We start from the raw sequence: 26,713 nt of genomic DNA, 5'->3' as shown, positions 1-26,713 counted from the left end.
GGTCCAAATGACCTCCTGGGTTTTATCTTCTGTCCTCTGTGTGTGTGTGCGTGTGTGTGTGTGTGTGTGTGTGTGTGTGTGTGTGTTTTCTTTTTCTTGTTATATGATCAGCAATACTTGTGAGCCTTAGCTGCTTACCTTCCTTTGTGCATGTCATTTATTCTCATGTCTGCATTTCATATTCACCATACAATTTGATCTTTCACATTCTGTGCTAAATACATTGATGCTAATTGGTATTTTAGTCGATTATATAAGCTCCTGTTCTTTTCCTGAGCTTATTAACTAAGCTATAATCTTGGTTCATGAAATAGTCAATAAGTTAATTTCTAGTTTAAAATAAGGCTGAAAACTGAGAATTGGTCAGGTATTATATTTAACATGAATCCCTAAATAAACACTTCCTGCCCCTCATTCAGTGAAACAGGCCACACTTTCAGTAAGGTGTTCAACTCAAAGTGATTATATACCTCTGTCCCCTAAATGTACAAAGGACGATGGAGTAATGTTGCAAATTAAATGGTATTGGGCTATATAAGTTTCTTATTAGCCCTATAATTATTTTGGTGGTGTTACTTAACCTGCTATCACAATCAATAAGACACAGAAATCTGCTAGATTTTATAATTACCTTATTTACCTTGGGCTGGACAGATATCTCACCTATGCTATCCCAATAACCTCCCCATTCACCTCCCAGCCCCCAACCAATGGCATCTGCCTTAAGCATTCCAATCTGGGCTACCTTCCATGCATGATCTTATAAATACTTGCTTATATTTTTCACCTGGTGTTTCTTTCCACGTCATTCCCAGAGTCCTTTCTCCTGGCCCACATAGTTCCTTCCATACTAGTCCATCGTGGAGCTCTCTGCTCTCCTCTCTCCCCATCTTCCTGTTCTTCCCGTGATTCTCTTGTCCCCAAAGCCTGGGAAACTTAGCTTCGCCTACTTCATTCAGCCCTATCCAGGTTACAGGCCTTTTTGATTAACCAATCCGGAATAATGTCTTAGGCAGCAAGGATATGGCAGTAACCAGATCTTGAGGGCCAGTGATTATCATAAAAAATGCAAGCATCAGACCAACCTACAACAGAGTAAGTTGAAATTTATGAATTTTTGCACTCTGACATTCCATTTAAATGACCTTAAACTATTTACTTCTTTCATCATCCAAGTTTACTACTAATACTAATTATAAAATACTAATCTAAAAGATACTGATCTGAAAAAAAATAGGCTAAATGAAGGGGGAAAGAGAAAGAAAATATAGATGTATTTTCCAGGATGCTTCAAATCAAGGTCATTGTGCGGCTTTTTCCAGAAATAATATAGCCTATGTGAGCGTTCCTTGCAAGTCCTACTTAGGAACATTACTTACCTTGTGCTTTAACAAATTCACAACAACAGAAAGGCTTCTAATAATACAGCATCTTGCTTCATCACTCTCATTAAACCTCTCCCTTCTGATGTGGTCACATTGGTAGCTGAGTTCCAACTGACCGCATCAGACAGATACAACTCCAACAGTTTGCTAGAAATCTAAGTATGTTCTTCCATCAGGGTGTCACTGGGCTTTTGAGAGTGTAGAAACACTGTTTTAATACGCGCTGCTCTGAATTATTTCCGGTGATACTCAGGTGACTTTCATTCAGGGACATTCCAAATGAAAGTTTTGAATTGATCACCAAGAAAGACAATGTCAAAGGAATAAATGGAACTGTTCACTGTTCAGAAAGCAGTATACAAAACACGAGCATCAAAGATCTTGGGGAGGAAAAATGCTTTAGTTAGATAAAGGTAATCCATACCTTGTTAGCTCAAGAGATTAAAATAATTTATCTTGTATATATCTCTTACCTATAAGGAATGGAGGTCACAACACTCGTTTAAACCATCTAGGATACTTCATAGCTTCTTTCTCCACTTTCCTTGTTTGTTTTTTGTTTTTGTAGTCAGCACCTTTATTCCAAGGAGATTTAAATGACAGCAGTACATCTCAACCTCTGAGAAGTAACCAAGAAGCAAAAACTCCTAATTTTCACAGACCACATCAGATGATTTTTATTATTTGTTTATAAGATTTGTACCAATTGCATTCTGCTATAGTAAGCAAGGTATTTAGATCTTGGCCTCAAGGCATTTATAATTTAAAACCATTAATAAAGATAAACATGCTGAACCACATGTCAACAAGTGAACTGCATAATAAATCTAGAGCTAGAAGCTAGAGATAAGCTTCTAAAGAAAGGCATATCTATCATGTTAGAATGTAAGAAAATGCTGCCTTCTCCATTTAGAAGGGTGAGGAGACAGATTATGAGTATAGGAAACCTTTTAGGGGATGCTTTTTAAGCGAAGGCATGAAGCTGAACATTATGACCATCTCTACTTCTTATCCTCTCCCTTCTGTGGGGTCCTTTGTCTGCAAATTCTTCAGACATAAGTTGACTTAGTCTCTCTACTCTTTTTCTATCCTAATTGAATCTGAACAGCAATTTATATCTTGAGGTTATTTTACTCATCAAAATTTTCTCTGTGAAAACATATGTATCCTTTAAGTTTCAGCTCTCTAGAAGCATAGAAGACCTCACTTTATGCTCATTGAATTTTGAATATTCAAAATATTCAAGCAAGCAAATATACATGAGATGGGGGATGTTTGAGGAATAAAAGTGAGCCTTCCTGAACTATGGAGATTGAGGCACATAGATGTACTTTTGATTGTAAGGTCATTTTTTTAAACGTTGTTTGGTGAGGACTTTTCTCAGTGTTCGATGGGTGTCTGAGTAAACGTGACAGTGTGATATTAACAGTGATAAAGGCGGTGGCAATGATAATAATTATTCTAATTGCTTAGAGCATCCTCAGGTTAAAAAAAAATCAAGTCCACTTTCTTTCAAAGCATGGCCTGTGAAGACTTTTAATCTGAGCACACAGAATAACACTTGAATGAAAAAATATATATATTATCAGAAACCTGTTAGGGAAGCTGGATGAGAACCTTGACGGAGACCTTAGCAGCGATTTTTGTTTTTATATATGAATAGTAACAAAAGAAGGCCCCCTAGTGACCCAGTTAGAAAAAAATTGGCTTTCATTAAGCCTCTGCTGCTTCATGTGCAGAATGGGAGCAGTAAAGTCTAGCAGGCAAGGGTTTGGAGGGACTAAGATGCTGACCTCAGTGAGCGATGGAGAAGTGGTTCTAAGCCTTCCTAATGCTGCCACCCTTCAATACAGCTCCTCACAGAACTGTGTCAAACTGCATTAAACAGATAACTATGTTGTGGTGACTCCCAGCCATAAGATTATTTCCATGGCTGCTCATAACTGCAATTTTGCTACTGTTATGAATTGTAATGTATTTGCTATGCAGGATATCTGATATGCAACCCCTGTGAAAGGGTTGCTCAGTCTCAGAGAGGTTGAGAACCACTGCTGGAGAGCTATCTTCCCCCTGTTCTTACATGAAAACAAGAAATAAAATACCTTTAGTCCTAATGCCACATACAACATGAAACCAACAGTGACCACTGAGGATGCCACATGCTTACCACATGTCAATGGATTTGAACTGTCTCAGACACGATATATTTCAACCCTAAAACATCCATGTTTTGAAACTTACCTTAAACACAAGACATCTAAGCAGAGAAAACACAGAAACCCCTCAAGCATTGCAAAGGTAGCACCTGTTTCTAATCTTTCCTGTGAGTGCATCATCTACCCAGTTGGATTTCCCTAGTTTCTAATAAAATCATTTAAAGTTTTCATCTTGAAGTTTTTCCACAATAACTGCACAGAATGGGATCCAGAATTTCTTAAATCTTCGATGTACAGCTGTTTCCAACATAATTTGCAGGCTCATCTACTTCTTAGGGTCACCATCCCCAGTTCTCAGCTGTGACGACTGATCTTGAGTGCCAGTTGGATTGGCTCTGGAGTCGTCTAAGAAGCTTGTTTCTGTTCTGGTCTATGAGGACATTTCTAGGCAAGGTTAACTAGGTGAGAAGACCATGCCCCATGTAGACAGCGCTTCACCACCTTTCAGTGGCAGCCCAGATGCAAAGAGGCTCCATGAAAAAGCACTGGTTTTTAGCTTGCCCTTGCATCTTGGTGAGGGCACCTGCCCATTGTCTTGTTTCTGCAGCCACTCTGGTGGCTGTGACAACCACCCCTCACCAGAACCCAGCTTCTCTGGCCTCCCATTGTAGACTGAAGATCAGTGACTCAGCAGAAATTGCCCAGGCCTTCAGTGCCAGCTTGAGAACAGTGAGGAACCCAGCTCACTAAACCTGGCAGCTACCATGTTCCCAGCCCGTCAACCACACAGACGGCCATTAGCTGACTACTCATCCCCTGTCATGTAAACCAGTTTAATAATTCTTCTTTGTTAATATATTCATTCTGTTGGTTTTGTTCATCTAGAGTGTCTTGGCTAACACACCTGCTAGTCCCACGTAAATTGTAACTTAAAAGCTCAGTTGCTACTTTAAATTTTTTTAATATGTTTTGTCTTTTAAAAAATTAATGTTTTTTTAAATTTAAATTTAATTTCATAATTTCTCTACTTTCCTTGCTTCCTTCCACTCCTTCCATGTCTTCTCCCTCCAGCATCTCCCTTTTCTCTCTCTCTCTAAAATTGATGCCAACTTTTGATTTGATTATTATTGTCACATCGATAGATAAATGATAGATCATCAACAGATGATTGAGTTTGATATGCACTCATTTTTGAGTGTGTATGTATATGATTTCAGGGCTGACCACCATATTGGAAAACTGCAAGATAATCGCAAAGGTGAAATAGTGGCACTCCTATTATGTAAGTAACCAACGACTGCCTAGTTAGAGTTAAGGCTGACTCAACAGAAAAGAAATCATACCTGGTACCAGAAACCTAGCCAACTATCTAGGGTTAATGGGTTCATGAACTTAGATGATAACCTATTAACGCTACTTTACTAGACCAGCATAATGCCTAAGCTTGTCCTTTAACGTTCTAAAAGTTATCTTTATACCAAGAGATAAGTTGTAGCTCTCACCTCTCATCAAAGGAGCTTCTATTTACAGCAAAGAGAAACTATTACAGAAAACCACAACTGGACAAACTGCGTTAATCAGCAAATCACGGGATACTTGTCCAAACGCAGCTCCTACACTTCAAGCTCAGAGAACATCAAGGGGAAGGGGATCAGAAATACTGTAAGAGGCAGAGGACCCAAAAGTCTGCTGTGAGATATCTCATGGGAATGCCTACAGAAAGAAGACCTAAACAACGGCAGCATCGAAAGACACACAGATGTGGAGGGGGGAACCTCTCAGGCCATGTCCCCAGACACTGCTTTCTAATGTTTGGAAATAGAAGGCGTTCCTGTCAGCCACTGTTTCATTTGACCTGTGGAAGTATCTGTGCTACTTGCCTCTTGAAATACTGTCTTTGGTGATACTGTGATTCTATACGTGGGTTGTGAAGTACGAAGCGGCATCTTCTCAGGTCCCTCCATGGGTTCCTTATCCTGACAACTGCTTGGAGCTGATGTTTCTCCAGCATCTGATCCCTACCCACAGCTCCCACACACCTTCGTTTGATCTTCAGGTGTAAACTGTCACCTAAAGTGCCTGCTTGACATCTCCATAGACACAAACCAGACTACCCAAGAGCAGCTATGCAGTCATCCCCCTCCCCTTTCTTCAGACTTGGCCCCGCTTCTTGTATTCTCCTCTCTCTGCAAGCACCACAGTGAGGCAACCTAGACTCGAAGAGACGAAGCTTGCATTTTCTCTTATGTGCAAATCCCAACTTTTAATCCTCGCTGTACCTAAACAATGGGTGGTAAGAATAGCTATTGGTAGGAATTCATGACGGAGGAACAAGAAGTATTGAGGAGAGGAAAGGCAACAGGCCAGATGTGAGTGACTGAGCTGGGAGCTATTAGCGTGAGAGAGCCCAAGGTGGGAGGAACTGGGAAGGGCTGGCGGAATGCAACATGAAAAAACACATTTCTTTAAAAATGCTGCAATGGACCAATCCTTTGTGAATTAATAAGGAATTAAAAATAAGTAAATTTCTCTCAAGAAAAACTCTCCAGGTATAGATATACACCATGAAGCTCCGCATCTTTTAACAGTCACCTGGCAGTGTTGGCAAACATTCAATGTAACAAACTGCCTAGCAAGAGGCACCCCGAGTCAGCATTGCCCACACATGAGAAAAGTGGAAGGTTTTCTGCTCGGTACAACCTGGACTTGTGATGCCTGTCTTTGGTGTTCCCATTTGCTTTCCATGACAGTTAACAAATGAATGCTATATTGGATCTGGAGTCATACCAGGAAGTCTAAGTAAGATGGTCCCTTGACCTCCACCAGACTCTCACTCAGTGTTGCCTGAAGGCATTTTGGTCATGAAGCAGTTGTCCATCTGTAACCTGCATTTGGATTTTCATGACCTTGGTCTACTGTTACTAGCCTTTTCTTTTTCTGAAGTTATTGCTCACCTTCTCCTTGAATACTTAATACTACAAACTCCTGGGACAGTTGCTGAGGGATTGAACTCTCTATAAAAATTAAATGTGACATGCAAGTCACCGAGAACACTAGTCAGAAATGTTTCTTCTGTGAATATTTGCTCTTTGAACTATAGGTGCTGATTCGGTGGCGTGTGATGGCTGTAAGGAAGAATCAACTCTCTCCCCCACCTCTGCCACCCCCTCACCATGACCACCACGATTCTAGTGATTCAGCTGGCATTTGCAATCCTGTGCCTTTGGGATACACTGAACTCTTGGTCTGTAAACTCTGGTACGTAGCACCCCATACACAGTGGTTAAATCAATTCTCTCACAGCCTCTAAACCTATACTTTCGTGTTATAGATTTCTCCCAAATTCTTTCTGCCATAATAGTTTTAAGCACTTTTCTCAGCTCGCCTGTGCTTGACAGCTTCATGAGGCAGAATTGCTACTCATTGATTGAGTCCTGTTCAGAATATTTTACCTCAGGACATTGACATCAGGCTAAATTAGGACATTTCTGAACCTCCTGTGACACAAATACGCTTTAACTGCCTTGCAATCAATTCCCAGGAATGAAGTGGGGAAAGGAAGAGAGACAGAGAGATGAGAGCTAAGAATACAGCTCCATCAAAGGGGTGATTTCTTAACACTGGAATCAAGAAATGTGTCATAAATATGAAAAACACAGCTGTAGCTGGCACCAGGAGTGACTCAGCCCTTCATCCTGGCAGGGCTTTTACGTTGTCAGCATGAATTGGACCTGAAAGCTTTGGGTTCTTATTTTCACTTGGTCCCACCAGCGAGAAAAATCAGCCTGGAGCAACCAGCATGCTGATTTTGTTAATTCCCTCAAATGTATCCCTTGTTTAAATCACCACCGATTAAACACTCTTGACGTCTTTCCTTTCTCACTGTGCCCTGACTCATCAGGTGACCACGGTGGAACCCAGAATGAAATCTCTCTTTCAAATGTTTACTGAAAAGAACAACAGAAAAACACCAGCAGCTAAAAATGACGAATATTTCTGGCGTAATGTGAGGCATTTTTAAACCATTGATACTCTCTAAGCAATGAATTCTCAGCCATAAGAAAACATCAACAGGGGTCCATTAGACCACAGGCTTGACCTACTGTGGGCCTGGGCTTCTGCTGGCAAACAAACATTACCCAAATGAGGTGGGTTGTGCTGCAAGGTCATGTGAAGACAGTAATTTTGGCTGTGATCATGGATTTTTTTGCTCGACCTTGTCAGAAATAATGTTCATATTCCCTCCCACACTTGATCCTCTGATATATATACATATATATCCCAAAATATACTAACTGTATATATCATATATGATCATGAAATCACTGTCCACAAAGCACTTAGGCAGTTAACCCTTGTGTTAACTGAGGTTCATTTTTGTATAGTGTATGCATATATGTGTTTATGCTTGTGTGAACATGTGTGCAGGTGCTTGTGGACATCGGTGAGTATGTATGTGGGTGCCAGAGGTTGATGTAGGGTGTCTTCCTCAATCATTCTCTGCTTTAGGTATTTTTAATTTTTTTTTTTTTTGAGACAAAGTCTCCCTGACTCTGGAGTGCCCCGATTCTGCCAGACTGGCTAGCAACAAGCCCACCAAGATCCTCTGTCTCCGCCTCCCACACAGTCAGATGACAAGTGTACAACACTGTGACAGGCTTTTGCATGGGTGTGAGGGATTAAAGCCAGCTCCTTATGCTTGTGGAACTAATGATTCACCTGAGTCCCCTCCCCATCCAACCCCTAAAGTTCCTTTGTTACTATGCAACTTTCAACACAATAAAAAGTTGACTTTCTGTTCTACGTGGGACCTTAACAGAAAGAAGATGTCAATCATATAAAATTATTCACCTGACATCCCACCAAGCTCTGTCCATTGCGTTGGGATAGGAAATGGTCATATTGTCTAGAATGGTATCGAAGCTAAGAAAGGCTTGCTATCAATTGTATGACCTTGGATAGGGCATGGAAGAGGATCTTGAGTTTTATACTTCGTTCTATGACTTTCGCCATTCTGCCAAGGATTGTCTCTCAGGGACATATTAGTAGGACTTTCAATGGGTTGCTCAGTGCAGTCTGAGACAGTGGTTTAATTCAGGCATCACTTGGAAATTAATGTGAGTAAAAATCAAGTAGCACATCATATCTTTTTTATCTGCGATGAATGACTCTATTTTTTAGGGGGTTGATTTTTGTTGACTACAGGTATAAATACATTTATTTAGGGCTAGAGATATAACTCAGTGGTAGAAAACTTGGCTGACATGTGTAAGCATGACATGGGGTTCAAATTCCACACCATTAAAAACTAACTAAAACAACACAGCAGTCTTTGAATAAATAAAGACTTCTTTTTATTTATGTGTATGTCTGTCTGTGTGTATATGTCTGACACATGTTTGGGTGCCTACAGAGGCCAGAAAAAGCATGTTGGACCCTCTGTAGCTGACACTTGACATAAGTTCTGGAAACTGAACAGCCAGTGCTATTAACCGCTGAACCATCTCTCTATACCCACTCATCATCCCCAAATCAGTCTTATGCTCCTCTCCTTTCTTCTGTATATGCCCTTCTTGCCACATCCTCCCCATTTTCATATTTATGTTACATGTATCCTATTTGAGATTTGTAATCCCTCCATCCCTTCCGTATGATTTCCACCACCACCCTTTTCATGGATGGATTTCCTAACTTCTTTCTATATGATTTTTACAAACGTGTATCTTGGAATTAATCAGCTATTTAAGATTCTCTCAGTAAATCAAAGCGAATGCAAATAAAAGTTACTGAGGAACAAGCCCAAGAAAGGATATCAGAAAGCGTTAAATTTTTGAAAATAACTAATACTTAGAGTTGCTTTCTTTGAGCTTTGTTATTGACAATGTAAATATCTCATGATTTAGAAAACTCTAACGTCAGCTATACATTTCCATGGCAACAGCTATCACTACTGGCAGTCTACCTGAAAGGATCCAAAAGTAAGATAATAATTTAAAAGTCTTTCTCCTGGTCATGCCTTTTGAAACGGCAAATATTTATTTTTCAGACTTTCTATTTTCTCCTTCCACTTCTGTTGCTCTCCATTGAAGGTCATTGCTTATTTCCACTTCCCATCTTTAGAGCTACATGGTTCTGTTGATCAAAGATGCAGGATATTGCAATTTTTCTATCGTCCCACATCTAAGAAACTTCACAGGAGATGGGGTTAAGTCATGGGAAGTATTTTTGTTTGAGAGAATTAGAAGGGGTTCTCAGGTAACTCCAGGATACCTTATAGACTCACAACTAAAATGTAGTTTTCTCGTTTTAAAATCAAAAAGAAAAACTATGGACACAGATCACATTTTATTAGCATATTGCACATTCATGTTTCTAGTTACACTATTTCTGTCTTTTTCTTCTGTCTCTTTAATAAGCACTGGTGACTTCCAAGTCTAAACAGGGAGCAAAGCCAAAGCCAAGCTCCTGTTTTCTGATTCAATATGTGCATAAAATATAGACAAGATTTATTTTAAGAACTGAACATCAATGACCATGCTTAAGAAAAAGAAGAAAATAAATTCCAATAAGCAAGGTACTGCCCTAAAACTAGCAAAACCAGACTGAGGTATCTGTCCTACTAACAAATACAGTCTTGGGTATGGAAAAAATTCAACAGGAGCTTCCCAAGAAGAACACAGAAGCAAAGCAACTCAAGAGTCAATGCTTGGGTCTCAACTTTGATTCCGAATGCCTACTCTCACTATGTAAAAGGTGGCCGAGTTGTACAGACTTTGGATCTGGTTAACTTTGTTGCATGATGTTTTAAATACTTGCAACTTTGTTTAATAATAAGGTTTATAAAAATAAAAAAAAAAAAGCTGAAATCGTGAATCACACACAAAAAAAGAACTTCTCAGGCCAAAGAATATATAAGCTGACTTCTTAACAAAATGGAAATGCTTGTTGATGAAACTATAGAATCTTACCTGAACCTTCTTTCCATTTTGCCACATTCTCCTCAGAGCACATACTCCTGATTAGACTATCATAGCATTTAGTTACGTTGTAAGGAAACTGTAAAAGAGTTCTCACCCATTCGATTCTGAAAAACAAACACTTAAAACTGTTTTCATGAATTTGTATCATGTAGCTATCACCTGCTATGTCTGCTTTCTATCTCTCTCCCAGTGGAAAGGTACTGAACTCAACTTCAAGCAGTTTCACTGACACACCAAATTGTATAATGCTTATAATATGTATAAATTGTATAATGTTTAGCCCTTAGTTCTTTTTTTAATTCTTTATTAATTACACTTTATTCACTTTGTATCCCCCCTGTGGTTCCCTCCCTCCTCCTGTCCAATCCCTCCCTTCCTCCACCCTCTGCATTCATGCTCCTCCCCAAGTCCACTGATAGTGGGGGTCTTCTTTTCCTTCCTTCTGATCCTAGTCAATTAGGTCTCATCAAGAGTGGCTGCATTGTCTTTTTCTGTGGCCTGGTAATGCTGCTTCCCCCTCAGGGGGAGCTAATTAAAGAGCAGGCCAATCAGTTCATGTCAGAGACAGTCCCTGTTCCTATTACAATGGAACCCACTTGGATACTGAACTGCCATGGGCTACATCTGTGCAGAGGTCTTAGGTTATCTCCATGCATAGTCCTTGGTTGGAGTATCAGTCTCAGGAAAGACCCCTGTGCTCAGATTTTTTGGTTCTGTTGCTCTCCTTGTGGAGTTCCTGTCCTCTCCAGATCTTACTGTTTCCCACTTCTTTCATAAGATTCCCTGCACTCTGCCCAAAGGTTGCCCATAAGTCTCAGCATCTGCATTGGTAGCCTGCAGGGCAGAGCCTTTCAGAGGTCCTCTGTGTCAGTCTCCTAACTGTTCCCTCTTTTCTCCTTCTTCTGATGTCTATCCTCTTTGCCTTTCTGTATAGGAACTGAGCATTTTAGCAAGAGTCCTCCCTCCTAATTAGTCCTTAGTTCTTAATTCTTATGTCTAAAAACAGTACTTTTGGTGGCATTCAAAGCTTACCTTTTCCCTATAATTCTAATATATATATTTATATGAAAAACAACAGTTGAAAATTTAGAAATCAGGACACACTGAAGTGTTTATAAAGTTGGTATAATGTTAAAGTACATGTGGGGACAACAAGATGACTCCTTGGATAAAGGTACTTACTGACAAGCTTGAGGCAGGCGTGGTGATGCACACCTGTAATCCCAGATCTCTGTGGGTTCATGTCCAGTCTGGCCTACAAAGTGATCCAGGACAGCCAAGGCTACACAGAGAAGCTTTGTTTCAAAGAAAAATAAATTAAAAAATTAAGAAAACAAAACAAAACAAAAAAATGGACAAACTTGATGACCTGAGTTTGATTCTCAAGGCTCAAATGGTAAAAAGAGAAAACTAATTTTGGGAAATTTTCCTCTGCCTTGCATATTCAAGCATGCCCAAACATATACACACCCACAGACAAATAAATAAGTGAAATAAAAATTAGTACCAAAAAAAAAAGGTACATATGACATGAAGGAGGAATTATTGAATGAGGGGTCTTATTAATTAAATAATTGAGACCATATGTGTTCCTTAGTTGGGAATGGGAGTAAAACTTGTGTGTTCCTTTAGGGGTTATCTATAGAAAGAAGTTAGTGTGTTATTTAAAGTCTAAAGTTTCGGATCAAATAGGTATTTTATGTATAGTGAGTAACTGGGCCAAAGGGCTGATTGTTTGTCCTTCTTTATTAATCAAGGCAATCCCATCTCTTGAAATAATGTAAAGCAAAAAAAAAAAAAATCCCTCTATACTTTAACACAAAGCAGGAGAATGTTAATTTAATGCCATTCCCATAACACTTCAGGAGAGAAAACACAAGAAGTTTTAACATCAGATGTGCTTCCCTGGTGCCCATTTCTTGTTGTCAGACACCGTTTAATCTTTGAGATGCAGATGCAAATACCTTTTGGCTAGAAGCACAGACAGCAATTTCACACCAAGAACATCAAGAGAGAAATTGGGGTAAGTCGCTACACTCTATTGCTCAGTTTGGAAATGCTTCTACAATACTGGACAAAAATCTGGCCTCATGCTGGCTCCCCAGATTCCTCAGACAGGGTGTAATATCTTTAGAGAATTTTCATTATTGTCTTTACTGCTTAGATCAACACTAGTAGTCCTGAGTGAAAATAGCCCTTCAGATCCATTTTTAATCTTTCAAACAATTTCAGGCAAATTATCGAGAACATCCAGGTGGATGTTAATAGTCGAATCCGCGCTCTGCTTTTCTGTTTTTGTCTCTTGAAAATACTGTCCTCAGTCCTATTCTTTTGTCAATTTTCAATTTGTTTTCTAAAAATAATCTGCAGTGCTATCAGAGAACTGAAATATATTTTCTTTTTTATCCAGTCGTGATATAATTAAGAAGAATTAGATGGTACCTGAACCAACAAATGTTTAGGTTTCAAAAGGAATTTTAAAAAATTATGTTGGCAAAGGAAACTTTGAACAAGAAAACAAAACATAAAAGTAACTTTATTCGACTAATTAATTGTCATTAATTGGAGGCTTAATGCTTCAGTGTCTGTTAATCTAGGACTACTCCTGCTTCTGAAACTTACTGCTGAATAAGCTTGCCCTTTCTAGTTCTTTTCTGAACTCTGGCTGGCTGGTTCAACTCAGCTGTTCTGGTCCAAACTCCTCTCCAACCTGACTGATTCAATCTGGGTTCTCTCACTTCTGCATGAATTGCTCTGCTTGGCCTCTATTAATTTTGGCAATATGTCCTAATTTTCTGGTTCCTTCTCATTCTCTGGTTCATTCTGTCTTCACCTCTGTCTAGCTAGTTCTCATCAACCTCTCTCTGTAAAATGCTCTCAGTAAAACTGCCTCTGAATTGCACGAACTGAACTGCCCCAAACTCTTCTCAGAACACTGCCACTGCCCCTCAAGTCACTTGCCACTGAACCGCCTGAACTGCCCCAAACTCTTCTCAGAACACTGCCACTGCCCCTCAAGTCACTTGCCACTGAACCGCCTGAACAGACTGACTAGAACTCAGAGATTTGCATGCCTCTGTCTCCTGAGTGCTGAGATTAAAGACACATACTGCCATGCTCTGTCTCCTGGCAGTAAAGGCGTGTCTGTATTCCAGGTGGATCACACAAACCTAGCACGTCTTTCCATGTTATCTCTTGCCAGAGCAGCCAAGTTCTGAATTAAAATTCTTATTCATTAAAAAAAATAAGATTATAATAAGCCTTTTGTACTAGGACTGTGGAGTACACAAAGAGCTAACTATTTTACAACAAACAAATTTGTTTGAAGGAAAGAACATGCCATTTAAAACACCTCGACTGGCAACGTGATGAAATTGCTGTGAATTCCCACTGTCCATTGCTTACCTAAATTTGCACCAACTTGCATTGCTATCCCCTTGCTCTGCAGTGTACAGACATGGGAAGCCTGACTTCCATTTGGTCTTAGTTTACAAGCTAAAGTGTCAGACACTTTGCATCTTGAAGGTCATAGAGTCCTGAACAAAACTGTAGAATTAAGCAAAGTTCGGGCATGTTTGAGAAAAACAAACAAAAAGCACTCCAGTAGCTGTGAGAGTGAAAATATATATCTCATTATCAATGTTATGACCCTGCTAGACAACAGTTTGTTGACAGTTCATAATTGTCCAGATAAAGGGGTAAAATTTGATGCTTCAACTCTTGTATACTTTCTCTAATAAACAAATCTTTAAAGTAGTTACTTAGTCTAGTACAGCATACATTCATCAATTTTTCAGAACAAGAAAAGTCCAACAGTCTCTTTTACAGCTATGTTGAAATACAAAGTACATTATTGTCAACTAAAATCATGATTTGCAAGAGAACATCAGAACAAGTTTTTCTTTTTCTTTTTTTTTTTTTTTTTGGTTGTTGTTTGGTATAGGATGGGGTTTTATGTAGCCCAGGCTGGCCTCAGACTCCCTATGCAGCCAAGGATGACCTAGAACTTCTGATCCTTCTGCCTCCAGCTCTGGATTGTGGGATTACACATGAGCCTGGTTTAATGCCACACTAGACATGGGTCCCTGGGCTTCCTGCGTGCTGGGCAGGTGCACCAGTCCAACCAGAACACGTCTCCAAACTAACTTTTTCTATGCACCCACATTCTACAAGTAATTCTCCCTACAAACCCAAGGACTGAGAGCCAGTAATGTCTTCACTTCTTAATGAAGAAACTAAAATAGAGAAAGAGTGGACATACGCAAAGTCCCACCCTTAACAAGATCCAGGGGAAGGATTTGTCCGAAGGCGCTCTGCCTGCAGAGCGCATCCTCGTGAGCACGTGACGTCCGCCATCTCTTTTATTCACTCTACCTCGTATTACTAAAAATAGTCTTGTTAAGTGTTTTACTGACCCTTTGTCCAAATAATAAAATTGTTTTGAGAGTGTCTCGAACAGAATTTCTGCAGAACACTCTCATTACTTGCAATTCTGATGGACATTACAGAAGTGCTGACTGTGCTCTCCCGCTGCTCCTTTCTGCTGTGTATGCGCTCTGCTCAAATTGGTGTTAAGTAATATTACTTCAGGTGGGGAAGACGCCAAAAAGTTGAAGACAGAAGAAAAAAAAAAGAACGAGAGAGATAAGAAAATCGCAAGGATATGAATAAGAAATATTGTGCATTTTAATCTACTGGAGGAAAGCTCCATTCATCTTTAAATAGAGTAGAGTGTGAGCAAGGGGAGTGGCGGAGGAGAGACAGAAGGGGGGAAGGTGGGAAGGAAGCATGCTTCCTACTTTCTGGTATGAAACTCATTGCCTCTCCTAACAATGCTGTGTTAGAGGTATGTGGACGACCTTGCATAAACAGGATGCAGGTAGAGTTCACCCTCAGCCCTTGCCAGGGTTCATTCAAGTCTCCTTCACTTACAAACCACGACATTTCTGTGGACTCACTATAGGACCTGAAAAGAATTAGTTTCTTTGCAGCCTCGGTTTGTTGTATTTTTTTTTTAATAAATAACGATGGAATGATGCCTCACAGAGAAAAATGAAGGTTGTTGGGCTAATCCTTCTTTGCATGTTGTAAAGGTTTGATGAAAAGTGAACACAAAGCATGGCTTCCCTGTTGTTACAAATCCTTGCTACAGTAGGACCTGGAAACAAAGCAAGAGGGCCACTGTCACCACTTTGGGGAAGACAGAGAAGAAGAAGGAGGCAGAATAGAAAGGAAGAAGGAAACTTGTCATCAGACTCCAGCCATGAGGGCTGGGAACCCTGGAGAACAGAGAGAAAAGCTGCTGGAAACAGTGAGTCACCACACACACAGATTGGATCTGCTGCCTCTTGGCAAAGTCAGCCGACTTTTCATCATGTCACAGCAAACACTTGACTCGAAATGAATAGCAGGAGAAAATAGAAGATAGTTTGGGCTAATGGAGCAGAAAATTCCTTAGATAGGAATGAAATCAAACGCTTTTTAAAAATTGGTAGGTTGAGTGGAAAGAGTGGGAGAGACGGCTCAGAGGTTAAGAGCACTGGCTGCTCTCACACAAGTTTCATTCCCACCACCCACATCAGGCTACTCACCACCACTCTTAAAGCCATCCCTGGGGAAACTGATAGCCTCTTCAGGCAACCAAGGATGCTTAAACACACAAATAAAAATAAACATTAAAAAGGTGATTAATTGGACCTTGTAAAAATTGAAAACTGATATTAGAAAAGAAGGGATTCAGTGAAAAATAGTACAAAAATGGACACTTATACATGAAGTTGCATGTACCGTATGAAGGACAGAGGATAATGGTCAGAAGCCAGTTCTCTCTTTCCCTAGTGACTTTTGGAAATTGAACTAAGGTCACCAGGATTGCAGAGCAACTGTTTTTATTCACTGAGCCACCTCACCAGTCCCATAATAGAACCTTTTTCTGATTATGACATCACTTTGTATTTGCTGTGGATGTTTTCAATATGTTTTTAAATGAAATAGAGTTACATCACCCCCCTCATTTTCTCCCCTCCAGTCCCCCTCAGCTATCCTTACTAAAAAACTGTCTAACAAAACTTTTTGAACCAACACAAAGTGTCGAATATTTTTCCAATCTTCTCTTCTGAATGCTGACTTTTAAGCTTGAAATCAATGGAATAAGTCATAAACAAGAAGGTCACAACATTTCCAGCTTAAAACTGAAATCTGTATTTCAAAAAGACCATAAATTAAATTCACGTTAAATTCGACTAAGTGCTTATTAGTAACACAAAGAATTTAAACTGTAAACTGTTCCTTGAAACAGATGAAACACAAAGATTCCTTTGAATAAGTGAACAAACAATATTAGCATGCAGAGCAAATAAATGTACTTAAAAGGGATGAAGTCCTTAGCAAAACAAAACATGAACCAAAGCAAAGCATTTTGTCCATTAAGTTATCAAACACTTTAACTGGTATAATAGCAACATTAGCACAGTTGTACTAAAATGAAAATTTCCTAGATGTACTGGTACATGCCTGTGGTGGAAGTTTTGGTTTTTTAAAAAACTCAGTTATGTTATATTTTTGTTTTAATACCATGTGTGGGAATATGGAGGAGATTTTAGTTTGTCCACAGCTGATAACTGCCTCATGCATCTCAGAGAGGGGCGCTTTCATTGCCAGCTGGTAACAACCTCTTGGATTGGAGAGGGGCGTTGTCCTTGCCAGTCGCAGTTAGTTTAATTCTGAGGACTCTGAGAGGATATAAATACCAGATCCCAGAGAGAGAGAGAGAGAGAGAGAGAGAGAGAGAGAGAGAACTCTTTCCAAGAAGGAAGAAGGCTGCGCTGATTTGTTGGGTAGCTGGACTGCTATATATCCTAACAACTGGCACTGGTATTTTCCTAAAGAACCAGATGACCCTAACCATCCAGAACTATGTCTAAAGAGACCTATGGTCCCCTTCCCTTCTCACCTTTTTCTCCTACCTAGGGTTGGGGGAGGGGGTTGGGAGGGAGGTAGAGGCTTAAAGAACACCCAATTAAATAGTTTTGTAAAAAAAAAAAAATAGCACCTACACATGCCTTTATTTATTTATTTATTTATTTATTTATTTATTTATTGAGACAAAATATCTCTATTTAGTCCTGCTGTCCTAGAATTAGCTCTATAGCCCAGGCCGGCCGGCCTCAAACTCACAGAGATCCTTCTACCTCTGCTTCCCGAGTGCTTGGATTAAAGGTGTATGCCACCATGTTCTTTAATCCTTAGTAGCAAAATTTCCTCTCAAAAAATATAGGAGCAAACTCCATCCAAAGAACCACAGGCAACTAAGGAGTGCTGAAAGCAGAGGAATAACACACTAACTAGTCATTCAATAACAAATGATCACCCCTGAAAAATTCATGCAAGCAGCATTATATGGATTTTGCAAGTTATATTTAATAATAGTACTGTATAATAATAATAAATAATAGTATAATTCTTTATTACAAACACATATATTTTATATATGCATACATATATAAATGTAACGACAATTAACGAAAAGTAAATTTGAACAAGAGTAAAGAAAAGATATAAGAGAGTTTGGAGTAACTACCAAGAAGGAGAAAATGATGCAATTATTAAGTGAAAATTTCTGGTTTCTTTGAAGGCTGAATTTTGTCACCTGATGTTTTGCTGCAAGCTGGGCATGTGATGTTTTGCCCGGGTTGGTTTGTGAGAGAGGATGTGATGTTATGACTTCAGCCAGCTGAGAATATCTGTAAATGGACTTTGAAAATAGGACATTTAGAGAGAGGAGGGCAGAGTGAGACATCCCTTTTTGGATTGACATTGCCATGCTAATCTTCTTGCTTCAACACTTGACTTCACAGAGAGAAACCTTCCAGAGAGCTTCTCCAGGCAATCCAACTTGGTCTTGTGGCTTTCAGTGACTTCGTGTCGCTTCTCTCTGTTGGCCTTTAGATGGACTGTTGGTATCCTGATGACTGAGTCTGATAATCCCCTAATGACCCATCAGCCCTGATCAGCAGGAAGTAAATAAAAGAGAAGTACAGCACTTTTCCCTATTAATGTCCTACCTAAAGTTGTGGGGGGGGGGTTGAAATAGAGGTAAAGGTGCTTAAGAACTTTTAATAAAGTAAGTTTGGTGAAAAATCTAAGCCTAAAAAATTATGTCATAATCTCAAGAATAAAAGAAATAATTTAAAAAGATCACACACAATTAAGAGCAACATTATCAGTTTACAGAGATGTGTGTGTGGTGAGGTCTACCAGAGAAGATCACCCAGACATGGGCTTAAGCCAATAGAAAGTCTTTATTAGCTGTCAACTACATTGCACAGTCACAAGCCTTTCTCAGGATGAGCTTTTAAGAAAAAAACAAAACAACAACAATAAAAAGTACACCGTGGGTTGACATATTCCATTAACAAAATACTTAACCAGAAGGAAAACCACAGAAGCCAAAAAGGAAAGCTAGTCCTCTTAGGAGCTGTTCCTCAGATATGGTCCTTGATGGGTTATGTCTTTGTTCTTGTTCTAACAGATGGTGCCGCCTACATTTTGGGTTCCAAGGCCTGAATGGGACTTCCATCATGATGTCAGGTGTGCTACAGTTTGGGGCCTGTTACATGTGTCAGGTGTTTCAAGAGTACAAAAAAAAAAATTCCTGTCTGGGGACAGAAGCAGAAGGATTTCTATGAGTTCAAGGCCAGCCTGGTATTAAGATCAAGTTCCAGGCCAGCCAGAGATACATAAAGAAAGCTTGTCTTGAGTAAGTAAGTGAATGAATGAATGAATGAATGAATGAGTGAATGAATAATATAATATAACATAATATAATAATATAAATTTTTATGGGCCACATGTCAGTATGGTAGAATTATTTACTATAAACTAAAGAAATCATGTGCCTGAATTTCTGCTATTAAAGAGATTAGTTATAGTGACTTATTCACACTAGGCAACATTATCTAATGTTTAAAATAATTTATATAAATACTTGCTATTAAAGTAGAATAATTTAGAACAAAATCATATAACAGTAATGAATAAAATGTTATCTATTATGAGGAAAGGGGGAAATGAGCAAAACTGGTTGAAAGAAATATACCAATATATTAAAATATGATGATCCCAAGAGGGAATCAGATAGGTGTACGGATTTTTGTTGTTGTTTCATAATTTTTAAAGTTTCTGCTGCGGAAAATAAATTTACATTTTCCCCAAACCCCTGTTACACAGATCGAATAAAGACTATAGTTTTTTCAGTTGCCATGCTGAGAGAAGTGTTACGCCACCTAGTGACCAGAGGCTGTGCCTACTGCTGTGTGCCTCTTGCGCCTATAAGGAGCAAGACAAGGAGCCTCAAAGGACGGCAGGGGTAAAAACAGACCCGCCTACTGCTTCCTGAGACCATTCCGTGGACTGACTCCAGGAGGCTCTAGATCTCTGAGGTAAGTAAGGTTTCTTTTAATTTCCCCAGTCTCATAGAATTCCTCTGTTGCCAAGAAGGCTGACGCTGAAGAAGTAAAACAACAGCAACAAAAGCAAGATTACTATAAATTGTGGTGAATCCTAATAGGAATCTTAATCTAAAACAGGAAGAAAGTAGGTGAGAATGAAAGCGTAACCTCGGGGTGCCACTTTCATTTCAACGCCATCAAAGATGTTTCTAAGCAGGTGAAGGAGAAGACATTAGAGAACAGTTTTCTAGGTCCAAGAACAATTTGTTCTAATAGGTGAATGGATTTACAGTATCATTGATTAGCAATATTTGAGCAAGTATTTTGTAATCTGCAAAACAACTTTTTTTTATTTAATATTCCCCATCCAGACACTTTACTTTCATTTGCTGAGCATGTGAGATTATAAAATTCTTGGCACATTTTACATTTTTAAGTAATCACGTTATGTATCTGTCATTTGTTCGCATAAATTCATGACCAGGCAAGCATTGTTTGGCAGGTCTATTAAATTGTATGCACATGAGTTATGAAAGAGTTTGCTTACGAGGACCAGGAATTACATGTGTCCTCGGGGTTAAGAAGTTCTAATGGAGACTCTGCTGCAAAATTGTCTCACGTGAAATTCCCCAAAGGGGGAGAAGTAATTATTTTATCATCCCTGTGCTTTTTCTCTAGTATACAGGAGTAACAGTCCTAGCAATTTCTAGGCCAGAAAATGGATAAAAGCAGCAGTAGCATTCCACAGTTATTTACTTTTCTTGGATACTAAAAAAAAAAAAAAACATACTCAGTGTGAAATGTTGAGGTCATGCTGAAAAGTGGGACAAATAACTGAAGAAATTGAAAAGGAAGATAGAAACTAGCGAATACCTGTGTCTGTATCTGCAATTAGTTACGTGGAAATAAAACAATTTGGCAGGGCTATCTGGTCTACTGAGTCTGCTAACGGCAACATACCAGCTTCATGTGCCATGAATGTTCCTCAACTTACCAAGGAATTATGTCTGAGATGCCCATCATGAATTGGAGACGTCATGTCAAATGCATTTAATACATCTAACCTATCAAGTATCACAGCTTAGCAATACAGTTCACTGTTGAGTTTCTGTTTAATGCCGTGATCACATGCGTCATTGGAAAGTACAGCTGACCAGTTCTCGTCCTGAAATTTCAAACGTAGTTTGAAAGGTAGTTTTTATTTGATGAACTTTGCTTTTGTCAACCTGAAATACTGTAAGTTAGAAACCGTCTGTGGAGGGAAAGAGTTAAAGATGGAAAACTTGGTCATGATATATGCCAAAATTGCGTAGGATAGTTTTTAGAGACAAGATTAATGGAAAATCAGAAGTAAAGTAATGAGATTTCCCTAGACATTACTTTCTGGTCCTGAATTCAAGATGAAGACAGGTTGATAAGCCACCTATTTGCATATTGCCTGTCAAAGGCACACATTAAAACATTATTCAATTAATAGAAGCCAGACCTATACAATCAGAATTTCAAGAGATCCTTAAACACTTCTTATAATATTAATAGTCTCTCTGCTTGCTGGAAATCATTATTTAATTTAATTCCTTTAGATGAAAGTATTAATCCTTGTTAACATGAAAATATGTAATTCTCATTCAGGAGTTTCAGTCCATTCTAGGAAGTCACTTTTGATAGCAAAGAGAAGAACTTATAAAGTCTCAGAGCTTCTGTGAATATAGACCAGGAAAAGGCATCCAATGGCTAAGTCTTAATCACCATAAAAGAGTTACTCCACTTCAAATGACATTTTAATATGTTTTAATTGATATATAAATATATCACTTTTGCCAGGCGCAGTGGCAAACGCCTATCATCCCAGCACTTGGGGAGGCAGAGGCAGGGTGATCTCTGTGACGTAGAGGCCAGCCTGGTCTACAAAGCTGGCCCAAGACAGCCAAGGCTATACAGAGAAACCTTGTCTCAAAAAAATACAACCAACCAACCAAACAAACAAACAAATATATCAATCACTTTCACTCCTCTCTTTCCTCCCTCCAGGCCCTCCCTGTTACCCTTCCTTTGTTTTTTCCCATACTCCTCACCATTTAAATTCAATAGCCTTTTTTAAAATTATACTTGTCACATATACACACACACTCACACTCTTTGCATGCATGTGTGTGCACACTAGTATACATATAAATACAGCTTGCCCCTTTCTGCCTCCTCTTCTGCCATCGTGCCCATGAAAAAGCCTGTATCGAGGTGGGGGAGCAAAAAGCAAAGAAGTGGGTTTTGATGTTCTCCCTTGACTGAGTCCCATTCTGTAGAAGATGGAATCATGAGTGCCGCCAATTTTGAGTAGTTCCTCCCAGAGAGAATCAAGGTGAATGGGAAAGCTGGGAATCTTGGTGGAGGGACTATGACCATTGACCAGAGCAAGAGGGAGATCACCATCACCTCTGAGGTATCTTTCTCCAAAAGGTATCTTGAAATATCTTGTTTCGTATTAATTCATAAATAAAATTTAGGAGCAAACAAACACAACTGGCAGAGTTTGTTTTTGTTGTTTGTGCATGTGTATATGGTTTCAGGGCTGATCACTCTGCCTTGGACAATGGATAATGGGGGCTCATTCCTGGAAGAGGCTACTTCTCACTTTGCCAGTAGTCATAGTTGCCTGTAATTCATTGTGTAGGAATGAGATCCCAAGAAGATTCTCCCGTTCCATGTCAATAGGTCCATTAACATCGCTATTACTCCACTCCTGCTTATGCAGCCATTTCTAGGGGAGATTGCTTCACAGCAGACCTCTTGGCATTCTGGATCTTACAGTCATTTCGTCCCTCTTCTGTGATGTTCGCTGAGCCATAGAGGTAGGAACTGTAGTGTGAATGTATTCTTTGGGACTGGTCTCACCATGATCTATTGATCTTTGCCTTGTATTCAGTTGTAGTTTTTTATGATAGAAATTGTTTTAGATTGCTGACCATTTGACAAATCTTCGAGATAGAATGATTTTGAACATGTAGTGAAAGCTTCCAAATGTCAGTATCTTATAACAACTAAACACTTTTTTATATATAAAATTATTTCAAACTCAGATACTTTTATGAAACTAATAAAAAAAAATCAGGCATTGGGCATGGAGGGATAGCGGGATAGCCCAGCGTTTCAGACTGTGTATTGCTCTTACAGAGGACCCAAGTTTGGTTCCCAACACCCAAGTCATGCAGCCTACAATTTTCTCTAACTCCAGCTCCAGGAGATCTGATACCCTTTTGTGGACTGCATAGGCACCTGAACTCACACAGGCACACAACCCCTCACACACACATACACGCACACACACACACACACACATAAAAACACATATACAGATATATATGCACATGAACATATACACAACATTTAACAATAAGCTTCAGCTCATCTCCAGCTTTTAGGTTGGTCAGCCAAAGATCTGTGCATTTTCTTTGTGGGCTAAGGTAACTACAAAAAGTTCATCATTCAATTTGCATTCCAAGGAGTAACTGAGTAGAGGAAAGAAACTGAATACAAATTTAAAATACAGTAAGTCAAATAAAAACCGTTGTGGGAATTCTCAGCAACAGCCTGGGTTAGGAGAGGATAAAGTAAGAGGACTTGGAAGACAGCACAGAAGAACTTGACAATCCGGCAAGGACAAAGGTAAAAATTTAAAAAGTATCATCAAAAATGCAAGGTATGAGACTCTGGGAAGACTAAACTTATGGGTACTATACATTAAAAAAGGTCAAGAATTTTTTTTTTAAGTTTTATTTATTATTTATACAGCATTCTGCCTGCATGTGAGCCTTTAGACCAGAAGAGGGCACCAGACCTCACTATAGATGGCTATAATGTGGTTGCTGGGAATTGAACTCACGACCTCTGGAAGAATAGACAGTGCTCTCAACCTGTGAGAGTATCTTGTATCTTGTTCTAAAGGCACAAAAATGTTTTTTAAAGAATAATATAAGAAAATTTCCCAGAGTTAGGGGAAAAGATGGCAGTGCACATGCAAGAGGCATTTGGGGCATCAAACAGAGAAGACCAGAGAAGAACTTTTCCTTATTACATTGTAACTAAAACACTAAATAACAGAACACAGAGGGTAGATTGAAAACAGCAAGAAAGAAACACGAAGTCACATACAAAGGCAAGCTTATCAAAATAATACAAAATCAACTCAACTAAGACTTCAAAGGTCAGTGGGTTTGGAAAGATGTACTTCAAATTCTAAGAGATAACAACTACCCAAGAAAAGCTGTCATGAGTAAGGGAAAAATAAAAACTTTCCATGACAAGAGACTAAAGGACTTAGTTGATCCTTAAAGAAGCTTATTAAAAATATAGTTATCGGAAAGAAGGAGTTTGAACACAGGTACACTGCATGGGTGGGCAGGGCTTCCTCCATAAGTCATGAGTTATTCAATGAAAACTCACAGCATCAGGTTTGGGACCCCTTTCTGTGAAGTAATGGTCTGGGAGGCCTCAGAGTTCCCCCAAACAACATAGCTGTCGCTATTGTTCTTGGATGCCCAGCAGCACGATATGGTAAGATCCTGTTGTTGAAAACAACACACTCTGGTTAAGTCACACACAGAAAAGTCCAACTGGAACTGACCTGAACACTCTCTCCTGGCTGGATAGTTTTCATAGTTACAAAAGCTGCTGTGCAGGTCACTGGGGAAGAAAGCCCAACAATGATAACTAACAACAAATCCCAGATCCAAGAAACTATTTATTTTAGCTCACAGTTTCATACTTTTCTGTCCCTAGCTCTTAGATTCATTGATTCTGGTCCCCTGAAGAGGCAGAGAGAGCACACGGAGGACTGTATGTAACGACAGAGGTTCTTCACTTACTGGAAGGCGGGAAGCAGAGAGTGAGGAAGAGGACTAGACAGCAGTCCTTCACAGTCACAGGTCAATGACACACTTCTTCCAAGTAGGTTCCACCTCCTAAACCTCCTAAACCTCCCTCCTCCCCCCAGCTGGAGAACGATTGCTTGACACCCGAGACTAGGAAATTCTTCAGACCACAATTACTCAACCTATTCAAGAGATGAAACTTACCATTTGGAAAGATGGAGCAAACATGTGGTTCATGAATTGTACTGTTTAGTGTTCTGCTGCTGTAACAAAACACTAGGCCCAAAGCATATTACAGAAGCATGGGTTTGTTTTGGCTATGGTTCTAAGGGCTCCAGAGTCCATCATGCTTGGAGGCATGGTGCCAAGCAGGCAAGGCAACAGGATCCAGAAGCTGAGAGCTCACATCTTTGACTGCAAGCTTGAAGCAGAATAGAAAACTGAAGCTATATAGTTTCAGAGGCTTCCCCCAATGAAGTCATTCCTCCAGCAAGGCCATACCTCCTAAACCTCCCCAAGCAGCTATATCAGCTGGAAACATGTGGTGATTTGAATGAGCCTGTGGAGGAATTTCTCATTCAAATCACCACATGTCTACACATAAGTTGCTTTAACAGAAATGTTATGAATAACATACAGAATGCTTACTTTTCTGAAATGAGTGGGTTTCCAGTTGCTTCAGTGATAAACATCTGGATAAAACTAAAACATTAGCAATTGTCAGAGAAACGTGCTCCAGCCAGTGGAGCTTGTTATTCGGGAGGATAGAAGAGAATCCGATCCTGTGAAAAGATGAGCGAGAGAAAAGAACGAGTCCAAGCAAACAGGTGCTTGTCAAGGACTAACTTTACTGAGCAGAATCAGCTTTTATAAAGGGTTCAGGATAAGGAAGTAGGGTGGGTGAAAAATTACAAATTCTTCTTGGCCAGGGGCCTGAAACATCTTGTGATAAGCCACGGTTCTGTGAGCACATCTCTGCTGCTGCCAAGCAGTATGTTTACCGCAGGTAAGGGAACAGGCAAGTTGAGGCAGGTTGATGAGTTTCCACAGGTGGTCTCTGACTTCTCCAAGCAGTATGTTTACTGCAGGTAAGGGAACGGGCAAATTGAGGCAAGTTGGTGAGCTCCTACAGGTGGTCTCTGAAGTTGGCGAGTTCCCTCAGGTGGTCCCTGACAGAAACATAAGTTAAAACCACAATGAGATGCTGCTTTCTACTCCAATTTGTTTTCTTTTGGTTTTTATTTTCTTTTAAAAAGTAGTCTTTGTGGACTAAAATGAAATTAATTTTTACCAGCTGGGCAGTGGTAGCACACACCTTCAATCTCCATACTTGGAAGGCAGAGGCAGGCAGATCTCTAGTTTGAGGCCAGCCTGCTCTTGAGAAAGAGGTCTAGGTTAGCTAGGGCTACATGGACAAACCCTGTCTCAACAAAAGAAAAATAGACAAACTTTGGGCAGAGTGCAGGGAATCTTATGAAAAAAAGAGGGAGATAGAAAGACAGGGAGGGGACTGGAGATCCACAAGGAGAACAACAGAACTAAAAAAATCCGGGCCCAGCAGTCTTTTCTGAGACTGATACTCCAAACAAGGACCATGCATGGAGATAAGCTAGAACCCCTGCTCAGATGTAGCCCATGGCAGCTCAGCCTCTAGGTGTGTTTCCTAGTTAGGGGAACAAGGATTGTCTCTGATATGAACTCAGTAGCTGGCTCTTTGATCACCCCACCCCCCACCCCCCTGGAGGGAGCAGCTTTACCAGGCCACAGAGGAAGACAATGTAGCCAGTCCTGATGAGACCTGACAGACTAGGATCAGATGGAAGGGGAGGAGGACCTCCCCTATCAGTGACCTGGGGGAGAGGCATAAGGGGAGAA

This window comes from Meriones unguiculatus, chromosome 2 (assembly GCF_030254825.1).
Source record: "Meriones unguiculatus strain TT.TT164.6M chromosome 2, Bangor_MerUng_6.1, whole genome shotgun sequence".
Lineage (NCBI taxonomy): Eukaryota > Metazoa > Chordata > Mammalia > Rodentia > Muridae > Meriones > Meriones unguiculatus.
This window is presented reverse-complemented; position numbering follows the sequence as displayed.